We start from the raw sequence: 5,376 nt of genomic DNA on the forward strand, positions 1-5,376 counted from the left end.
CAGGCCAATGTCTTTGATGAACATAGACGCTAAAATTCTCAACAAGATCCTAGCAAACCGTCTTCAACAACACATCTCAAAAATTATCCATTATGACCAAGTAGGCTTCATCCCTGGGACGCAAGGCTGGTTCAACATTCAAAAACAATAGATGTAATTAAATACATCAACAGATGTCAAAACAAAAACCACATGATTATATTATTAGATGCAGAAAAAGCTTTTGATAAAATCCAGCACCCCTTCTTGATAAAAACCCTCAAACACCTAGGCATACAGGGAATATACCTCAAAGTAGTAAAAGCCATCTACGAGAAACCCACAGCCAGCATACCCCTAAACAGACAAAAATTGGAACCATTTCCCCTGAAAACTGGAACAAGACAAGGATGCCCACTCTCACCCTCCTGTTCAATATAGTATTGGAAGTCCTGGCTAAAGCAATCAGAGAAGAGAAGGCAATTAGGGGTATCCAAATAGGAAAAGAGGAGGTCAAATTATCTCTCTTTGCAGATGGCATGATCGTATACCTTGAAAACCCAAGAGAATCTGTCAAAAACCTCCTTACACTGATAAAGGCCTTTGGCAAAGTCTCAGGATATAAAATAAATGTGCAAAAGACAATCGCATTTCTTTACACCAATAATAAACAAACAGAAACCCAAATAAAAACCACAATTCTGCTGGGCTCGGTGGCTCAGCCTGTAATCCCGTGACTTTGGGAGGCTGAGGTGAGTGGATTGCCTGAGCCCATGGGTTCGAGACCCTCCTGGGCTGCGAGACCTCATCTCTACAATAAATCAAAAAATCAGCTGTGTGTGGTAGCACATGCCTGTAATTTCGACTACTCGGAAGGCTGAGGCGGAAGGACCGCCAGAGCCCAGCAGGTCGAGGCTGCGGTGGCCGGGAGTGGCCACTGCACTCCAGTCTGGGTGACAGAGTGAGACTCCAACTCAAAAAAAAAAACCACAATTCCATTCACAATAGCCACAAAAAAATTGAAATACCTTGGCATCTTCCTAACCTGAGACATGAAAGACCTTTACAATGAAAATTACAAAACTGCTCAAAGAAATCAAAGTTGACACAAACAAGTGGAAAAATATCCCATGCTTATGAATTGGGAGAATCAACATTTTGAAGATGTCCATCTTACCTAAGGTAATCTACAGATTCAATGCAATACCTATCAAATTACCAGCAACATTCTTCTCAGACGTAGAAAAAACAACACAGAAATTCATATGGAAACACAAACGACCAAGAATAGCCAGAACAATCCTCAGCAAAAAAAACAAAGCAGGCAGTATCATATTATCAGACTTCAAACTTTACTATAAAGCTACAATCATCAAAACAGCTTGGTATTGGTATAGGAGCAGGCATATAGACCAATGGAATAGAATTGAGATTCCAGAGGCAAGACCTCAATTTCTCAACCAACTCATCTTTGACAAAGCCTCCACCACCTACCACTGGGGAGAGGAGAACCTATTCAGTAAATGGTGCTGGGAAAACTGACTGACCACATGCAGAAGATTGAAACAGGACCCCTATCTATCCCCATACACAAAAATTAACTCCAAATGGATCAGGGACCTAAATGTAAAACCTCAAACCATAAGAACCTTAGAAAATGAAGGACATACCCTCATGGAAATTGGAACTGGCATCCAATTCTTGAACAAAACTCGAAACACGCAGGCCATAAGGGATAAGATAGACAAGTGGGACCTCATTAAACTGACAAGCTTCTGCAAAGCCAAAGAAACCATCAAGAGAGCAGGAAGACAGCCTACAGACTGGGAAAAAGTATTTGGCAACTCCAGGTCTGACAAAGGCTTAACATCTTGAATCTACAAGGAACTCAAACTTGTTGAAAAGAAAAAAACAAACAACCTCATTATAAAGTGGGCAAAAGATATGAACAGACACTTCACAAAGGAAGACATCCAAGCAGCCAACAGACACATGAAAAATACTCAACCTCATCAATCATCAGGGAGATGCAAATCAAAACCACACTGAGATACCACCTAACTGCAGTCAGAATGGCAATTACCAACAACTCAAAAAATAACAGCTGCTGGAGAGGGTGTGGTGAAAAGGGAACACTTCTACACTGTTGGTGGGAGTGTAAACTAGTGCAACCTCTGTAGAAAGCAGTGTGGAGATTCCTAAAAGCTCTAAACATCAACCTCCCATATGACCCTGCAATCCCCCTACTGGGAATATACACTGAAGAACTCAAATCACTCTATCAAAAAGATACCTGCACACGAATGTTTATTGCAGTATTGTTCACAATAGCAAGAGCCTGGAACCAACCACACTGTCTATCAAAAGAGGACTGGATTTAAAAAATGTGGTACATATACATGATGGAATACTATGCAGCCATAAAAAGGAACAGAATCATGAATTTTGCAGCAACCTGGATGGAGCTAGAGTCTATAATACTAAGTGACCTCTTACAGAAACAAAGATCTGAGTATCACATATTCTCACTCATATAGTGGACCTTGATCATCCAATGCACTACTATAAGAAGATGTCTGACAGTGTTGGGAAACTATGGGGGGGGATGGGACTAATGGTGGTAAACAACTGTCTGGAGACGGGGAGACACCTGTTGTCAACAAGGGGGCCTGAATGAAGCATATTTGTAAACCTAACCCTTAACTGTACCCCACAATTTTAAAATAAAAAATATATATTTAAAAAAAAACAAACGCAAAAAACAAAAACTTTTTTGAGCATCAAATTTGACGAGTTTAAGAACTATTTTGAACAGTGAAAATATCATCTCAATAGGTATATTGCAGCAAATGGAGAGTATTTTGACATTTAAATATGTTAGAATAATGACACAATTTTTTAAAAAATAAATTTTGTGTTTTGGGGGTCACCTTCACATATCCAAAGGAAATCAGTATACTGAAGACGTTTCTGCAATCCTGGATTTGTTACATCACTATTCACAATAGCCAAGATGTGGAATTAACCTGTCAACAGATGAATATAGAAAATATGGTATATATGTATACATACAATGGAATACTAGGCATAGAAAGACAAATACCTCATGGCCTCACCCATATGTGAAATCTAAAAAAGTTGATCTCATAGAAGTAGAGAGCAAAATGTCAGTTGCTCATCTATAAATGGCCTCATGTGATCAGCATTGTCAAAGAAAGTTGAGAATGGTGCTGAATGCCCTTTGGGACACCGGCTCGTGTCTGATTAAGTCTGAGCCAGCAATCAAACTCTGCTAGGGTCTCATTGCTTAATGCAATCATGTTGCTCTAATTCTTCACTTCTTCATTTTCCCTATCAAAAAAAGTGCATAGAAGCCTTCATTTTGTTGACAATATAAGTTATAAATATCTTCTCTGTTAAAATCTGCTGGCTTCAGTCAAATCTTCTTTCAGATATATATCAATAAACATTTGGCAATTGCATTTTATTCCAGAGAAGAAAAGACATGGGGATTTTAATCAGGTGACTAGAATTTTCAGCTCTGTATTTTAGAACGATTTTTCTGAGAACGTTGTAGAGGAGATAGGAGAGATATATAAGATTGCCATCATCCAGGAAAAGAAAAAACTCTCAGGGACTGAACAATGACAATGGCCTAGTGTGTGCACCCTGCTCTACTCAGTGCCTAGAAGCTTCAACCTACTTTAGAGTGTTGTTTACCCCTCTTACCTTCCCACCATGCAAACTGGTTTTCAATCAAAGACTAGGTTATATTAAGACAAACTGCTTTATCCTGACCTTATCTTCACACAAAGCAGCCCTTTTCTGTCCCTTTGGTAATATCTCTGATAGCAATTCCCCTAAACTCCTTCAGTCTCAAGAACAAGTGTGTGAATAGACAATTCATTCCAAGTCACTGCAGAAGTCACATCAAAGGAGTTTGGTTGCTTGGGTAGCCCTCCTACTATTGCCAACACACGTGCCCTCTGCAATTAAAAGAATTCCCATGCGATATTCCAAATCAGGGTAAGATTGAGCAAATATTTGTTGAAAGCACCTTCTCCTTCTATAAAGTAGAAACTATGCTATTAACATCTTTTGTTTAATCCTCAGAACAACATCAGTGGGCATATTATGACTTCAAACCCCATAATTTAAAAAAATTATATTTGATGTTTCTGAGGAATTCTCTGTTCCCACTATTAATGGTTTTGGGAGTCACTTGCAGAGAAACCAGCATCTGATTTTTCAAGTCTGGCGATTAAAAATAAATACATATTTAATGTAGTAAAGTTGTCTAATTTTTAAAATAAAAAGTTTACTTCTATACTACTTCCTGAAATAAACAAAAAGAGCTAGCAATGAAGTCATGGATGCTATGTTGAATCAAGATTGAATAGTTTTGCGACTCAATTCCTTATTTTTGTATTAGGTGTTAGATGTGAATTTTATTACTGTAAACTGTAACTCATTTCAGAATACTTTTGATGGGAATTTTACTGTCCTGATGTGTTTGCAGTGATGACTAAAAAAGTATGTCTTCATTTCTATCTAGTCCTCTATTTCTTTTTGGATGCATGGAAAATGAGACAATTTCTGCCTAACTCTCTCTACCTAGATGACACAGAAACTAAGAAGCTATGTCTAAAATAGTTTTTAAATGATTTCACCTTTTTTTTCATTCCTAGTGAGTTTTCCATGACTTTAATATTTTGAGGTGTTGCTAGGTAATATCTTAACTTTTCTTCATTTCTTGAAATTCCTTAACTTCTCTGTGTTACTGATACAACATAAGTAGAGGTCATGACACACAATTTGTGATAGCTCCCTTTGTTTGAAATCTCTCTACGGTTCAACAATAACTGGGTTTAATATGAAGGGAATTGAATACTATTCGTTTTCAGTTTTGTTAACAAAAAATTCTGCCTAATAATTCAAACATAGGAAGAACAATAATTACATGAGTAGATTGCCAGCTGCTTCCTATTCTTCTTTTGTCTCGTGGGACAGAATAAAAATGACTGCAATTAAAGTTCAAATCTCAGAGGGATAGTAATGTGATCGTTTTAGCAATGGCTTTCTTATTTTTTTTTTATCAAGTTGTGTTAATAAAAAAAGGATAGCTGTGGTAATTTGTGCAGTATTACATTTCCTTAGTAGTAATTACTACTTAATATAGTCTCTGTGACATAATGACCTAAAAAGAAATCTTCCCAGGTCATGCACTATCTCCGGATAAAACCTAATGAAATACTGTTCTGATTTATTAAATATTTTCTGATAATATTTTATGCTGGTAGTGCATATTTAAATTATTTTTGCAGTAATTTTTTTACTTGGATATGGTGTTGTTATATCTTCCAAATGTAATTACTTTGTTATATAAACTCAAAATTA

The sequence above is a fragment of the Carlito syrichta genome, unplaced genomic scaffold (assembly GCF_000164805.1).
Source record: "Carlito syrichta isolate Samal-C Ts95f unplaced genomic scaffold, Tarsius_syrichta-2.0.1 Scaffold315816, whole genome shotgun sequence".
NCBI lineage: Eukaryota > Metazoa > Chordata > Mammalia > Primates > Tarsiidae > Carlito > Carlito syrichta.